The sequence below is a fragment of the Triticum aestivum genome, chromosome 7D (genome assembly GCF_018294505.1).
Source record: "Triticum aestivum cultivar Chinese Spring chromosome 7D, IWGSC CS RefSeq v2.1, whole genome shotgun sequence".
NCBI lineage: Eukaryota > Viridiplantae > Streptophyta > Magnoliopsida > Poales > Poaceae > Triticum > Triticum aestivum.
Genome location: NC_057814.1, coordinates 403,551,687 through 403,568,724, shown reverse-complemented (window position 1 = coordinate 403,568,724; position 17,038 = coordinate 403,551,687).

Here is a 17,038-nt window from a genome sequence, read left to right as displayed (position 1 = left end):
TCAGACACTGGAAAATTTCGGGAAATTTCGGGAAAAAGTCAACGCACGGGTGCTCGATTGGATCTGGCCGAGGCGAAGCTCGAGCTCGGGGACGTTGGCCGACGACGGGAGAAGGAAGGGAGGCGGCGGCCGGCGTCGAAGGGAGAGGAGGCGAGGCGCCCGGGTCCGGCGGGTGGGGCTGCGGGCGGAGGCGGCGCCGGCGGTGACCTGCGGTGGCGGCGAGGCGGCGACGTCGTGGAGGCGGCGAGGCGGCGCGGTGGACGGCGACGAGGCGGCGGGGCCGTCCGGCACGGGTGCGGCGGCGGGAGGCGCGGTGCGGGCTCGGGCCGCGGGGGCCGGGGACGGGCTCTGGCGGGCCGCACGGTGGAGGAGAGAGAGAGGGTGGCCGGCGGGGTGACATGGCGCGTTCTGGTTGGTCGGGCGCGGCGGCGGGTTTTCGTCCGGCCGGACCGGACGTGTCCGGCGGCGGAGAGGGAGCGGGGCTAGGGTTGGACTGCGAACGTATTTCGGGAGGGATGCAAATATATAGGTAGAGGGAGCTAGGAGAGTCCAAATAAGGTGCGGTTTTCGCCCACACGATTGTGATCGAACGACCTAGAGCATGGAAGAGAGTTTGGTGGGTTTTGGGCTGTTTAGAGAGGGTTTTTTGCTGCAACACACAGAAGGCATCTGCGGTTACCCGGTTAACCGTTGGAGTACCAAACGACCTCCAAATGGAACGAAACTTGACCGGTGGTCTACCGGTGGTATACCAAGGCCACTTGACAAGCCTCGGTATATTCCGAGAATGCTTGACACCCGCTCACGAAAGAGAACAAGAGGGGTGCGCCGGAGGAGATGGGAGCGCCGGATTGCAAAACAGACAACGGGGAAAATGCTCGGATGCAAGAGACGAACACGTATGCAAATGCAATGCACATGATGACATGATATGAGATGCATGACATGAACAAAATGCAAAACGACAAACAAAACCCGACCACGAAGGGAATATCATAACACATAGCCGGAAATGGCAAGAGCTGGAGTTACAGATATGGAAAGTTACATGCGGGGTGTTACAACACTCCACCACTACGAGAGGATCTCGTCCCGAGATCTAGGACTGAAAGAACTTCGGATATTCAAAACGGAGATGGTCCTCGCGTTCCCTGGTGGCTTCTCAGTCGGAATGGTGCGACCACTTCACTTTCAGGAATTTGATTGACTTGTTGCGAGTCTTGCGCTCAATTTCTTCAAGAATAGCAACGGGGTGCTCATGATAAGACAAATATTCTTGGAGGTCAATCTCTTCGAAGTTGATGGTGCGCTCGGGTGTCTTGAAGCACTTGCGGAGCTGTGACACGTGGAACACGTCGTGCACGTTCGCGAAGTTGGAAGGAAGGTCAAGTTGATAGGCGAGGTCGCCTCTTTTGCCAATGATCTTGAAAGGACCCACGTATCGAGGGGCAAGCTTCCCTTTGATACCGAAGCGACGAGTGCCTTTCATTGGAGAGACGCGGAGGTAGACATGGTCTCCGATCTCGAAAGCCACATCACGGTGCTTACTATCATAGTAACTCTTCTGGCGCGATTGCGCGCCTTTAAGATTTTCACGGATGACTTTACACATTTCTTCAGCTTCAGTGATTAAGTCATTGCCAAGAAGTTGGCGTTCACCAGTCTCTGACCAATTGAGAGGAGTACGACACTTTCTGCCATAGAGAATCTCGAATGGGGCCTTGCCCGAACTTGCTTGGAAGCTATTGTTGTAGGAGAATTCAGCATATGGAAGACAATCTTCCCATTTCATGCCAAAAGAAATGACACACGCCCTAAGCATATCTTCAAGAATTTGATTGACTCGCTCGACTTGGCCACTAGTTTGAGGATGGAAAGCTGTGCTGAAGCGAATGTTGGTGCCCATGGCCTTCTGGAAGGAGTCCCAGAACTTAGAAGTGAAGATGCTTCCATGATCTGAAGAAATCAATTGTGGAATGCCGTGCAAGGAGACAATTCTGGAGGTGTATAGCTCTACCAACTGAGCTGCTGTGATGGATTCTTTGATTGGAAGGAAATGAGCCACTTTAGAAAGCTTGTCAATGACAACGAAGATAGCATCATTTCCACGCTTGGACTTTGGAAATCCAGTCACGAAGTCCATTTCGAGAATGTTTGACACCCGCTCACGAAAGAGAACAAGAGGGGTGCGCCGGAGGAGATGTGAGCGCCGGATTGCAAAACGGACAACGTGGAAAATGCTCGGATGCAAGAGACGAACACGTATGCAAATGCAATGCATATGATGACATGATATGAGATGCATGACATGAACAAAATGCAAAACGACAAACAAAACCCGACCACGAAGGGAATATCATAACACATAGCCGGAAATGGCAAGAGTTGGAGTTACAAATATGGAAAGTTACATGCGGGGTGTTACAGCAGGTGATCCTCACGACTCCATACAATAGGATGTTCAGACCATCGCAAGTACCCAGGAGCCGCCGGCTCAACTGCGTTCACCGCTCGCTTATGAATCTTCTGGTCTCGTTTGCATAAACTCATGGTAAACACATGATATTGACCACCATTCAGTTGCTTTGGATTACTCTGATAATCGGACTGCTGCTGATTCCCTTGATTAGGCTGTTGATTAAAGCCACCTTGATTGCCTTGACCCTGAAAACCAGAGCTTGAGCCGCCACCTCGAAAGCCAGGTCCGTGAGAGCCGGATCCCGACCCGCCATGCTGGCCATGATTGTTCTGAAAAAGATGGAATTTCTATAGTCCCTCATGATGAAGCAATCTTTCCACAGATGACTGGCCGGCTTCTCTTGCGTACCGTGCTTTGGGCAAGGTTGATTCATCATTGCCTCAAGGTTGAACTTTGGCCCTCCCCGGGGCACTGATGATTTCCCCTTACGACGCTGATTATTATTCTGCGCACTGGTGTTAGCCACAAAGTCTGAACCACCGTCGGCTTTGCGCTTACCATTGTTACCTTGACCCGCCGTATTATGTTGATGTCCCTTTACATTGTCACTCTTCTTCCCCTTGCCGGTCTTCTCCTCATCAGACTCAGGGTCCTTGGTGTTGTCAGAGTTGGCATACTTAACAAGAGCCGCCATGAGCTCTCCCATATCATTGCAGTGGCGCTTAAGCCGCCCCAGCTTCTGCTTGAGGGGAAGGAAACGACAATTCTTTTCCAACATTAGGACAACTGAACCGGCATTGATACTGTCCGATGAATGGATAACGGCGAGATCTGGCTCACCCAATTGGTTGTTTACTTGCCCTCACCCTGGACGCAAGAGTCTAAATCAACAATCAACATAGGCTGCTTGCACGTGTCTTTGAAATTTTGGATAAAACACGTCTTCAACTCAGCCCATGACTTGATTGAGTCAGGGGGCAATCCTTTCAGCCAAGTGCGTGCCGGTCCATCCAACATCATAGTGAAGTATTTAGCACACGCAGCATGACTAACATCCAACATCTCCATGGCCATCTCATAAGTCTCAATCCAAGCCTCTGGGGGCTGATCCGCCGTGTAATTAGGCACCTTGTGAGGGCCCTTAAAATCCTTGGGCAGGCGCTCATTACGTAAAGCTGGCACTAAACATGGCACACCAAGGGTTGTCGAGGTCACTCCTGCCTCCACAGACGCTGATGGGTAAGCCGGATATTGTTGATGAGCTGCCAATTGAGCCGCCAGCTCAGCTTCCTGACGTGCCCTGCCTTGATCTACCAAAGCCTGAGCATCTACCAGCACGCGGCGGGTTATGCCTGCGAGGCTGGTTATGGTGTCGCTCACTGCTTGAAACTGCCGACGAGTCAATATGCCTGCTATAACTCGGGCTTGGACGCGGGGTTGAATGAATCCGTTCACGACTGTATGAATAAGCCACCTGCTGTGCTACCGCTGTCTGAAGAAGCTCTCTGGCTCTCCGTATCTCCATCGTGGTTGGTGACTCGCCTTCAACAGGGAGAGTCGCCAATCATGTAGCCGCGGCGATTATATTGTCCAGAGGGTTAGAATAATGACCCGGTGGTGTCGGAACATGTTGAGGCGGAGTAAAATTCAAACGAGGCGGGTCTGCAGCACGTGGCTGAACCGACGCTCCGGTTGCGGGCGCCTCAACGGCCCAGTTCACCACGGGCGGGTTACTGGTCCCTGCCCCAGGTGTGTTGAAAAGGTTCCTAGCCTCAAACTCCGTGGGTAGACAGGTCTGGTGCCTCCTCCTCATAATAGCGTTTGAAGCGTTCTGATCCAAGGTGAGCCAGAATGACTCTGCCTGAATCCATTATGATTGTGCGTCCATGGCAGCTCGCTCTGTCGCCATCCTGGCGTTCTCAGCGGCAAGTTCTTCCTTGGCTTGTGCTATCTCATCCCGCAGCTTCGCTACATCCGCTTTATGTTGTTCTTGAGTCTCTGGGGTTACCTCTGCCCCCATTAAAGTCGCCAAAGCATCCAATAGCTCGGTCAAAACCTGAGCCGGCGGGCGTGCAAAGCCGCTTGCTCCGGCCGTCGCCGCAGCCGTTGAACTAAAAGTCATAGCCGCAACAGTTGTTGAATCGAGCACCGGTTGTGTGCTGGTGTAGGATCGGAATTATGTCTAGAGGGGGGTGATTAGACTACTTGACCAAATAAAAATCTAGCCTTTTCCCAATTTTAAGTCTTGGCAGATTTTATCAACTTAGCACAAGTCAAGCAATCAACCTACACATGCAATTCTAAGAGTATAGCAGCGGAATGTAAATCATTGCATATGGAGGTAAAGGGGAGGAGTTTGGAGGGAGCAAACGCAATGTAGATGAAGACTTTAACCCACGAAGGGTAACGGCTGCACGAGTCCACGGAGGGCTCCACCCACGAAGGGTCCACTAAGAATCAACCTTGTCTATCCCACCATGGCCATCACCCACGAAGGACATGCCTCGCTAGGGTAGATCTTCACGAACTAGGCGACCTCCTTGCCTGCACAAACTCCTTGGTTCAACTCCATAATCTTGACAGAGGCTGCCAAGTGACACCTAACCAATCTAGGAGACACCACTCTCCTAAAGGTAAGAGGTGGTGTGTTGGTGATGAACTCCTTGCTCTTGTGCTTCATATGATAGTCTCCCCAACACTCAAAGCTCTCTCTCAGATTGGATATGGTGGAAAGATGATTTGAGTGGAAAGCAACTTGGGGAAGGCTAGAGATCAAGATTCTTGTGGTTGGATTGGAATGTCTTGGTCTCAACACATGAGTAGGTGGTTCTCTTTCAGAAAATGAATGCTGGAAGTGTAGGCACGCTCTGATGGCTCTCTCCATGAATGGAGGAAGGGTGGAGGGGTATATATAGCCTCCACACAAAATCTAACTGTTACACACAATTTACCAAACTCGGTGGGACCGAATAGTGAAACTTGGTCAGACCGATTCAGTTCAAAATGTGAATGTTAGGCTTTTCAGTGGGACAAACATGATCAACTCGGTGGGACCGATGTGCTATGGTTAAGGCATAACTTGATCTCGGTGAGACCAATCACATGAACTCGGTGAGACCGATTTCAGTAATAGGCAAACAGAGAGTTAGTTAGGCAAACTCGGTGGGACCGATCACTCATTTCGGTGAGACTGAAACGTTACAAAAAGGAAACAGAGAGTTTGCATTGCGAACTCGGTGGGACTGATCGCTCATTTCGGTTAGACCGAAACGTTACGAAGGGAAATAGAGAGTTTGCAATCCCATCTCGGTGAGACCGAGATCCCTATCAGTGAGACCGAACTGATTAGGGTTTCTGGCTATGGCTCTGTCAAATGAACTCGGTGGCGCTGGATAGATCAAATCGGTGGGGCCGAGTTTAACTTTAGGTTTAGGACATATGTGGTATTGAGAAATTGGTTGAGGGCTTTTGGAGCATATCACTAAGCATTTTGAGCAAGCAAGCCATTAAGCAACACCTCATCCCCTTTTAATAGTATTGGCTTTTCCTATGGACTCAATGTGATCTTGGATCACTAAAATGAAAATGTAGAGTCTTGAGCTTTTGCCAATATACGTCCTTAGCATTTTGAGGGGTCCACATCTCTAGTCCATGCCATGCCAATCATTGAACTTTCTGAAATGATCATCTTGAAAGAGTATTAGTTCAATGAGCTATATGTTGTTAAGAATGACCAAAACCACCCAGGGATTAGTTGCACTTTCAATCTCCCCCTTTTTGGTAATTGATGACAACATATAGATCAAAGCTTCGACAAATAATAATAGGAATGAAATACATCGTCGCTTTGAGAAGTATGTGATAAGCAAGAGCTCCCCCTAAATTTGTGCATTATTTAAAATTTGCTTTTGAATGCAAATGCACAATCGATTAGGAACATGGGTTACTCTTCCATGTCAAATACATCTTGGTGGAGCGCTCAAAATGATAGCATATGAAATATACACTCATCACCAAGACAAAGTGAATGATCATACATGAGAGATAGAGAATATTATCATCCAAGCACAAACATTAAAGTATGATATGATCAAGCACATGACCAAACAAGTATCTTACACACAACCATAGAGTATCATCCAATCAAGCAAACAAATAAGTATCAAAAGAGGCAAAAAGAAGCAAAGCTCTCTCTCTCTCTCTCTCTCTCTCTCGAAGCCTATGATCTATACACTTTCTCCCCCTTTGGCAACAAGTTACCAAAAGCTTGAAAATGCATAGTGCTATGCAGCTCTCTAAGCTTGATCTTAGGGAGGTGGCATGGAGAGGAGTCTTGCAACAAATGCATCTGAAGAGGTTGTAGGAGCTGGTGGAGTTGCAACTGGAGGGGCACTGAAGCTGTGGCTGCAGGAGCTGAAGTTGTAGCTCTAGTGTGTGTCACTGGCAGTGCTGCAGACCTCTGTCTTCTGGGCACCCTTTGATAAGCATCAGTGGTGGTCTTGTCACTCCTATCCTCAAGCTCTTCTTGGATCTTCTCCACAGAAGTCTGAATCTCTGTCACCTTGACATCCAAGTCATGAAGTTTTGTCTCAGAAATTCTCTCAAGACTCTCTTGATTCAAAGTCAGGGTGGCCAATCCTTTCTCAATCCTCAAAGTAGCCTGAATGAGATAGCCAAGTTGGTCTTGTTTTGACTTGAGAACAAACTTGGGATGCCTCTTCAACACTTGGCATCTTGGCTGCCTTCTCTGCTTTTGCTTTTGCTCTCTTCTCTTGAGCCTCTACTGAAGTAGGATCTGTAGCATCCATGACAACTGTGTTGTCCTCAAAATCAGACCTCAAGGGAAGGTGCTCTTTGTCCAACAGATATATGCCTTTGCCCATCTTAGAGTTGATGAGCATCTGAATGTGTGGAGCATACCCACATGATCTCTTCTGATGACCAGCAGTCCTCTTGATTGTCTCTACAATCACTGTCATCACTTTGAACTTTTCTGGCACATCAAACATATGCAGCAAATTGATGGAATGCAATCTTATCATCCTATGATCTCCAGATTTGGGCAACAATGTGTGCTTGAGGATAGTATTGATTGTGGGCAGTCCTGACAGAAGATAATAGACAGAGCCAAACTGGTGATGTTCCAAGGCTGCATCAGGAATCTCTTTGTATATATGTGCCATGGAGTTGTGTCATTTCCTTGGCTTGGCATACACATATGTATCATCATCATGCTCTTCAGGGGCATTGATAAGCTTGGCCCACTCAGCAACAGTAGACTGGTACCTTGTACCCTCAGACATCCAAACAATTCTTCCATCTGGGTAGAAGTGAGCTATTGAATAAAACTGCATGATAAGCTCATCATTCCACTTGGTCAAGTTTGACCCACAAAAGCATCAACTCCATTCATTCTAAAGCTCTCATGAACTCCAGGAAAGTGATCTTCATTTTCATCAATGTATTCCCAATCAACCCATTTCATGTCACTGACTATGGGCTTCTTATCCAGGAGCACAATCTCATAGAAGTCCTGCTGTTCCTTAGTGTGGAACCTATAGTCTACAGCAACTCTCCTTCTTGCAGCATAGGGATCTGACTGTCTCCACAATCCGAGACCTGCATCATTCCTTATCTTCATGTTTTCAGCCACTTGATGTGTATCATCATGATTTGGGATCTTGGGCTTCAGCTTTCTGAGCACTTGGGCTTCCTCTTCTTCTTCTATTTCAGGCACTGGGGCCTTGTTCTTTTTTGCAGCAGGTATGTTTCTGGTGCTTCTCTTTGGTGCAGTCTTAGAGGTTTGATCAGTAGCCTTGGGGGAAGTCTTGGGCTTTGATGGAGCAGGCCCAGACTTGGTGGCATCCCCCATCAGCTTTTGAGCTTTGGGTGCTGGTGCAACATCCTCTTCTTCATCATCTTCCTCATCTGAAGAATGCTTTTCAAATTCAGCCATGGGATAAACACGCTTGCACCATCTCCCTCTCTTCCTTTCCTTCTTTTTCTTGCCCTCACCAGCAGCCTCTACAACAGTTGATTTGGAGGCTTCAAGAGTTGAGGCTCGGGCCTTAGACATGGGCACTCTCTTGGCAGGAGCCTTCTTGTTCAATCCAGGCTTAGTTGAAGCTGCTGTGCCAAATTCTTTCTGGACAACTTTCTTCTTTGAGCTGACCTCTTCCTCAACAACAACATAATCTTCATCTTCAGAGTCTGAGTTTCTCTTTCTCCTTGTTCTGGTAGCTGCTTTTGGTCTGTTTGGCCCATTTGGCCAACAGCCAGCTGGCCCACATCCCCTGGCCTATATGGCCTGCCCCGCCACCTAACCCTAATCCCCTCCCTCACAACCCCCCTGATCTAGTCCCCTCCCCACTCGCGCCCCCACTCTCCCTCTCCCCCGATCCAATCGGGATCGGGCTCGAACGTCGCCGCCGCCGGAACTCCATGTCGCCGCCTGGAGCCACATCGCTGGAGCCTCACGCCAACCCCATCGCCGGATCGCCTCTGTCGCCGTGCGCCGCTGCCGGCGCCAACCCCGTCGCCAGGATCGCCTTCGTCGCCGTCGCTGGACACGCCTCGCCTTCGTCCACGGAGCCCCGCCTCGCCGGAGCTGCCCCGCTGTCCTCTCCGTCGCGACCTCGACTCCTCCCCGAGCCCACTGCCCGAACCCCTACAGCCCCGGTGAGGACCCCAGTCCTCCTCTCCCCCTGCCGGATGCCGTCCGCCGTGCCCGACCGCGCCGTTGCATGGGCCACTGCCCCACTTGTAAGCCTCGTCACTGCACGCACTCCATCGCGGCACCTCCGCACGTGCACGAGGACGCGCTCAAGGCCGTGGCCTCCTCCCCGCGCCGCGCCTGGACCGGCGTCCCACACGCGCGCCCGCTGCACTCCACTGGCCGCCGTCCGCCGTCCGCGCCTCGCCACGCCGTCCTTGCCGCGCTGCACCGTCCGCCTCTGCCGCCACCCCCGTTCCCAAGCGTGCCCGCTGCAGCCCGCTCACGCTTGTTGCGCCATTGCCCTTGCCGCACCCTCTGTCCCATGCGGTCGCGCGCCTACTACTCGCCGCCGCCCCTCGGGGATGGCCACCGGCCTGTGCGGCATCAACCCCGGCCATCGCCTGCCTCTGCTCGCCGGCCGGCCTCCGCTGCGTTTCGACCGTGACCCGGAACCCCCCCTCCGCTCGCTGGCCGGCCTCCTCGCTGCGGCCGGCGCCCTCCCTGGCCGCGCCGTGGGAACGACCCCGCCGGTGCCCTCCGTCGCCTCCGTGCGGGTGCGCGGACGCCCGCGCCGTAGCTCGGATGAAAATACTCTGTACATGAAAGTTGCTCAGAATGACGAGATGAATCCGAATACGCAGTCCGTTCGTTTTCCACACGTCCCTAGCATAACAAACCTACAACCGTCCCCGTTCGGTTCATTGTCCAAAAATGCCAAACATTGGGAATACTTTCCCGGATGTCCCCCCCTTCGCCGGTATCACCTATCCCTGCGTTACGTCACCCCTAGCACAATGTATTGCCGCGTCTTGCTTTGTGTTACATTTGTTTGCTTTGTATTTACTGTTTCTCCCCCCTCTTCTTCTCCGGTAGACCCCGAGACCGGCGCTGATGCCACTGAGTATGACTACGTCACCGACGACCCCTCCTTCCCAGAGCAACCAGGCAAGCCCCCCCCTTTGATCACCAGATATCGCCTATTCCTTCTCTCTACTACTTGCCTTAGAGTAGTGTAGCATGTTACTGCTTTCGGTTAATCCTATTCTGCTGCATAGCCTGTCATTGTTTCTACAATTGTTATACCTTTACCTGCTATCCTAATGCTTAGTATAGGATGCTAGTGTTCCATCAGTGGCCCTACACTCTTGTCCATCTGCCATGCTATACTACTGGGCCGTGATCACTTCGGGAGGTGATCACGGGCATATGTTATATACTTTATACTGTTACATTACTTATGATACTGTTCGGAGATGCGGGCTGAAGGGGCAGGTGGCTCCATCCCGGTAGAGGTGGGCCTGGGTTCCCGACGGCCCCCGACTGTTACTTTGTGGCAGAGCGACAGGGCAGGTTGAGACCACCTAGGAGAGAGGTGGGTCTGGCCCTGGTCGGCGTTCGCGGTTACTTCAAAATAACACGCTTAACGAGATCTTGGTATTTGATCCGAGTCTGGCCACTGGCCTATACGCACTAACCAACTACGCGGGAACAGTTACGGGCACTCGACGTCGTGGTATCAGCCGAAGCCTTCTTGACGTCAACGACTGAGCAGCGCGCGCCGGGTTGGACCGCGTAACGCAACTTCCTTTGTAATGGAGGTTGCTAGGTCTGCTCACCGGCCGCGTACGCAACGTGCAGGTGTGCAATGGGCGATGGGCCCAGACCCCTGCGCGCATAGGATTTAGACCGGCGTGTTGACCTCTCTGTTGTGCCTAGGTGGGGCTGCGACGTGTTGATCTTCCGAGGCCTGGCATGACCCAGGAAAGTGTGTCCGGCCAAAGGGGATCGAGCGTGGTGGGAAATGTGGTGCACCCCTGCAGGGAAGTTTATCTATTCGAATAGCCGTGTCCCTCGGTAAAAGGACGACCCGGAGTTGTACCTTGACCTTATGACAACTAGAACCGGATACTTAATAAAACACACCCTTTCAAGTGCCAGATACAACCCGGTGATCGCTCTCTAACAGGGCGAGGAGGAGAGGATCGCCGGGTAGGATTATGCTATGCGATGATACTTGGTGAACTTACCATCTACTCTCTTCTACATGCTGCAAGATGGAGGTGGCCAGAAGCGTAGTCTTCGACAGGACTAGCTATCCCCCGCTTATTCTGGCATTCTGCAGTTCAGTCCACCGATATTTCCCCTTTACACAGATACCCATGCATATGTAGTGTAGATCCTTGCTTGCAAGTACTTTGGATGAGTACTCACGGTTGCTTTTCTCCCTATTTCCCCCTTTCCATTCTACCTGGTTGTCGCAACCAGAGGCTGGAGCCTAGGAGCCAGACGTCACCGTCGACGATGACCCCTACTACACCGAGGGTGCCTACTACTACGTTCAGGCTGACGACGACCATGAGTAGTTTAGGAGGATCCCAGGCAGGAGGCCTGCGCCTCTTTCGATCTGTATCCCAGTTTGTGCTAGCCATCTTATGGCACCTTGTTTAACTTATGTCTGTACTCAGATATTGTTGCTTCCGCTGACTCTTGTGTATTCGAGCTTATGTATTCGAGCCTTCGAGGCCCCTGGCTTCTAATATAAAGCTTGTATTATTTTAATTTGTGTCTAGAGTTGTGTTGTGATATCTTCCCGTGAGTCCTTGATCTTGATCGTACACATTTGCGTGTATGATTAGTGTACGGTGTCGTGGAATTGTCACGGCAGATGTCCTCGTGCAAGGACTTAGTCATGGAGCCATCGCAGCTAGGAAGCTTAAAGGGGTTAAGCGGGACAAGGAACACGAGGATTATACTGGTTCGGCCCCTTATGGTGAAGGTAAAAGCCTACGTCCAGTTTAGGTGGTATTGCTTAGGGTTTCGATGACCAGGGAGCTTAAACGCTATGCCTGGCTATCGATCTGTTGTCACTCGTCCTGAACCGCCGCCGGGTCGTCCCTTTATATAGAGAGGTTGACGCCCAGCGGCTCTCAGAGTCCCGGCCGGCTTATAACAGTATCCGGCTCGGACTCTTAACTACTCTGGCCTTACATTACAAGTCTTGCCATAAGGCGGTTTATCACTACGGGCCTTAAGCCGCCTCCGGGTCTTAAGCCCATTATTGATCCGCCATCCTCAAGCTTGGTACTGGGCTTCACGTGATGATCCTTATGACGTAACCCGGCCCCTCCTGGGCGGGTGACTCTGATGGTTATATCCTCAACATATGGTCAAATCGGGGGCGTCACATTATAGTACCTTGAAGTGGTGTTTTGTTTTCTTTCAGTAACGGAGCTCATAAGATTTTCTGTTAACTTTTGTGTTGTGAAGTTTTCAAGTTTTGGGTAATGATTTGATGGATTATGGAACAAGGAGTGGCAAGAGCCTAAGCCTGGGGATGCTCAAGGCACCCCAAGGTAAAATCCAAGGACAACCAAGAGCCTAAGCTAGGGGATGCCCCGGAAGGCATCCCCTCTTTTGTCTTCGTCCATCGGTAACTTTACTTGGAGCTATATTTTTATTCACCACATGATATGTGTTTTGCTTGGAGCGTCTTGTATGATTTGAGTCTTTGCTTTTTAGTGCACCACAATCATCCTTGCTGTACACACCTTTTTGGGAGAGACACACATTAATCGGAATTTATTAGAATACTCTATGTGCTTCACTTATATCTTTTGAGCTAAACAATTTTGCTCTAGCGCTTCACTTATATCTTTTAGAGCACGGTGGTGGTTTTATTTTATAGAAATTATTGATCTCTCATGCTTCACTTATATTAATTTGAGAGTCTTTTAGAACAGCATGGTAGTTTGCCTTGGATATAAATTTAGTCCTACTATGATAGGCATCCAAGATGGATATAATAAAAACTTTCATATAAGTGCATTGAATACTAAGAGAAGTTTGATACTTGATGATTGTTTTGAGATATGAAGATGGTGATATTAGAGTCATGCTAGTTGAGTAGTTGTGAATTTGAGAAATACTTGTTCTAAAGTTTGTGATTCCCATAGCATGCACGTCGTTATGTGATGAAGTCGGAGCATGATTTATTTATTGATTGTCTTCATTATGAGTGGCGGTCGGGGACGAGCGATGGTCTTTTTTTACCAATCTATCCCCCTAGGAGCATGCGCGTAGTACTTCATTTTGATAACTAATAGATTTTTGCAATAAGTATGTGAGTTCTTTATGACTAATGTTGAGTCCATGGATTATACACACTCTCACCCTTCCACCATTGCTAGCCTCTCTAATACCGCGCACCTTTCGCCAGTATCATGCACCCACCATATACCTTCCTCAAAACAGCCACCATACCTACCTATTATGGCATTTCCATAGCCATTCCGAGATATATTGCCATGCAACTTACCACCGTTCCATTTATCATGACACATTCCATCATTATCATATTGCTTTGCATGATCATGTAGTTGACATCATATTTGTGGCAAAGCCACCTTTATAATTCTTTCATACATGTCACTCTTGATTCATTGCATATCCCGGTACACCGCTGGAGGCATTCACATAGAGTCATATTTGGTTCTAAGTATTGAGTTGTAATCTTTGAGTTGTAAGTAAATAAAAGTGTGATGATCATCATTATTAGAGCATTGTCCCAAGTGATGAAAGGATGATGGAGACCATGATTCCCCCACAAGTCGGGATGAGACTCCGGACGGAAAAAAAGAAAAAAAAAGAGAAAGAAAAGAGGCCATAAAAAAGGCCCAAATAAAAAAATGAGAGAAAAAGAGAGAAGGGAGAATGTTACTATCCTTTTTCCACACTTGTGCTTCAAAGTAGCACCATGATCTTCATGATAGAGAGTCTCCTATGTTGTCACTTTCATATACTAGTGGGAATTTTACATTATAGAACTTGGCTTGTATATTCCAATGACGGGCTTCCTCAAATGCCCTAGGTCTTCGTGAGCAAGCGAGTTGGATGCACACCCACTTAGTTTCTTTTGTTGAGCTTTCATACACTTATAGCTCTAGTGCTTCCGTTGCATGGAAATCCCCACTCACTCACATTGATATCTATTGATGGGCATCTCCATAGCCCATTGATACGCCTAGTTGATGTGAGACTATCTTCTCCTTTTTGTCTTCTCCACAACCACCATTCTATTCCACATATAGTGCTATGTCCATGGCTCACGCTCATGTATTGCGTGAAGATTGAAAAAGTTTGAGAAAATCAAAAGTATGAAACAATTGCTTGGCTTGTCATCGGGGTTGTGCATGATTAAATACTTTGTGTGATGAAGATAGAGCATAGCCAGACTATATGATTTTGTAGGGATAACTTTCTTTGGCCATGTTATTTTGAGAAGACATGATTGCTTTGTTAGTATGCTTGAAGTATTATTATTTTTATGTCAATATTAAACTTTTGTCTTGAATCTTTCGGATTTGAACATTCATGCCACAATAAAGGAAACTACATTGAGAAATATGCTAGGTAGCATTCCACATAAAAATTCTGTTTTTATCATTTACCTACTCGAGGACGAGCAGGAATTAAGCTTGGGGATGCTTGATACGTCTCCAACGTATCTATAATTTTTGATTGTTCCATGCTATTATATTATCTGTTTTGGATGTTTAATGGGCTTTATTATATACTTTTATATTATTTTTGGGACTAACCTACTAACCCAAGGCCCAGTGCAAATTGCTATTTTTTTTGCCTATTTCAGTGTTTCGCAGAAAAGGAATATCAAACGGAGTCCAAACGGAATGAAACCTTTGGGAGAGTTATTTTTGGAACAAACGTGATATAGAGGACTTGGAGTGGACGTCAAGAAATCAACGAGGAGGCCACGAGGCAGGGAGGCGCGCCTGCCCCCTGGGCGCGCCCCCACCCTCATGGGCCCCTCGCAGCTCCACCGACCTACTTCTTCCTCCTATATATACCCATATACCCCGAAACCAACCAGGGGCACCACGAAACCTTATTTCCACCACCGCAACCTTTTGTACCCGTGAGATCCCATCTTGGGGCCTTTTTCGCCGCTCTGCCGGAGGGGGAATCGATCACGGAGGGCTTCTACATCAACACCATAGCCTCTCCGATGATGTGTGAGTAGTTTACCTCAGACCTTCGGGTCCATAGTTATTAGCTAGATGGCTTCTTCTCTCTCTTTGGATCTCAATATAAAGTTCTCCTCGATCTTCTTGGAGATCTATTCGATATAACTCTTTTTGCGGTGTGTTTGTCGAGGTCCGATGAATTGTGGGTTTATGATCAAGATTACCTATGAACAATATTTGAATCTCCTCTGAATTCTTTTATGTATGATGTGTTATCTTTGCAAGTCTCTTCGAATTATCAGTTTGGTTTGGCCTACTAGATTGATCTTTCTTGCAATGGGAGAAGTGCTTAGCTTTGGGTTCAATCTTGCGTTGCTCGATCCCAGTGACAGAAGGGGAAACAACACGCATTGTATTATTGCCATCGAGGAAAAAAAGATCGGGTTTATATCATATTGCTTGAGTTTATCCCTCTACATCATGTCATCTTGCCTAATGCGTTACTCTGTTCTTATGAACTTAATACTCTAGATGCATGCTGGATAGCGGTCGATGTGTCGAGTAATAGTAGTAGATGCAGGCAGGAGTCGGTCTACTTGTCGCGGACGTGATGCCTATATACATGATCATGCCTAGATATTCTCATAACTATGCACTTTTCTATCAATTGCTCGATAGTAATTTGTTCACCCATTGTATTGTATTGTTGCCATCGAGGATAAAAAGATGGGGTTTATATCATATTGCTTGAGTTTATCCCTCTACATCATGTCATCTTGCCTAATGCGTTACTCTGTTCTTATGAACTTAATACTCTAGATGCATGCTGGATAGCGGTTGATGTGTGGAGTAATAGTAGTAGATGCAGGCAGTAGTCGGTCTACTTGTCGCGGACGTGAGGCCTATATACATGATCATGCCTAGATATTCTCATAACTATGCACTTTTCTATCAATTGCTCGACAATAATTTGTCGAGCCATTGATAGAAAAACGCAAAGTTATGACGATATCCAAGGAAATGATCATGCAATATAGGAATCACGTCCGTGTCAAGTAGACCGACTCCTGCCTGCATCTAGTACTATTACTCGACACATCGACTGCTATCCAGCATGCATCTAGAGTTTTAAGTTCATAAAGAATAGAGTAACGCCTTAAGTAAGATGACATGATGTAGAGTAATAAAATCAAGCAATATGATAAAAACCCATCTTATTATCCTCGATGGCAACAATTCAATATGTGTCTCGCTACCCCTACTTTGTCACGGGGTGAAATCACGCAAGATTGAACCCAAAGCTAAGTACATCTCCCATTGCAATAAAAACCAATCTAGTTGGCAAGACCAAACCGATAATTCGAAGAGAAATACAAAGATATCAAATCATGCATAAAAGAATTCGGAGAAAATTTGAATAATATTCATAGATAAGCTGATCATAAATCCACAATTGATCGAATCTCGACAAACACACCGCAAAAGAAGTTTACATCGGATAGATCTCCAAGAACACCGAGGAGAACATGGTATTGAGAATAAAAGAGAGAGAAGAAGCCATCTAGCTACTAGCTATGGACCCGTAGGTCTGTGGTAAACTACTCACGCTTCATCGGAAGGGCAATAGAGTTGATGTAGATGCCCTTCGTGATCGAATCCCCCTTCGGCAAGATGCTGGAAAAGGCCCGAAGATGGGATCTCACGGGAACAGAAGGTTGCGGCGACGGAAAAGTATTTTCGTGGATGCTTCTGAGGATTTTGGAATATATGTGAATATATAGGAGGAAGAAGTAGGTCAGAGGAGTCCCGAGGGGGCCACAAGGTTGGGGTGCGCCCCCCCTAGGGCGCGCCCTCCACCCTTGCCGCTGCCTCGTGGCTCTTCTGGCTTGGACTCCAAGTCCCCTAGGTATCTTCTGGTCCAAG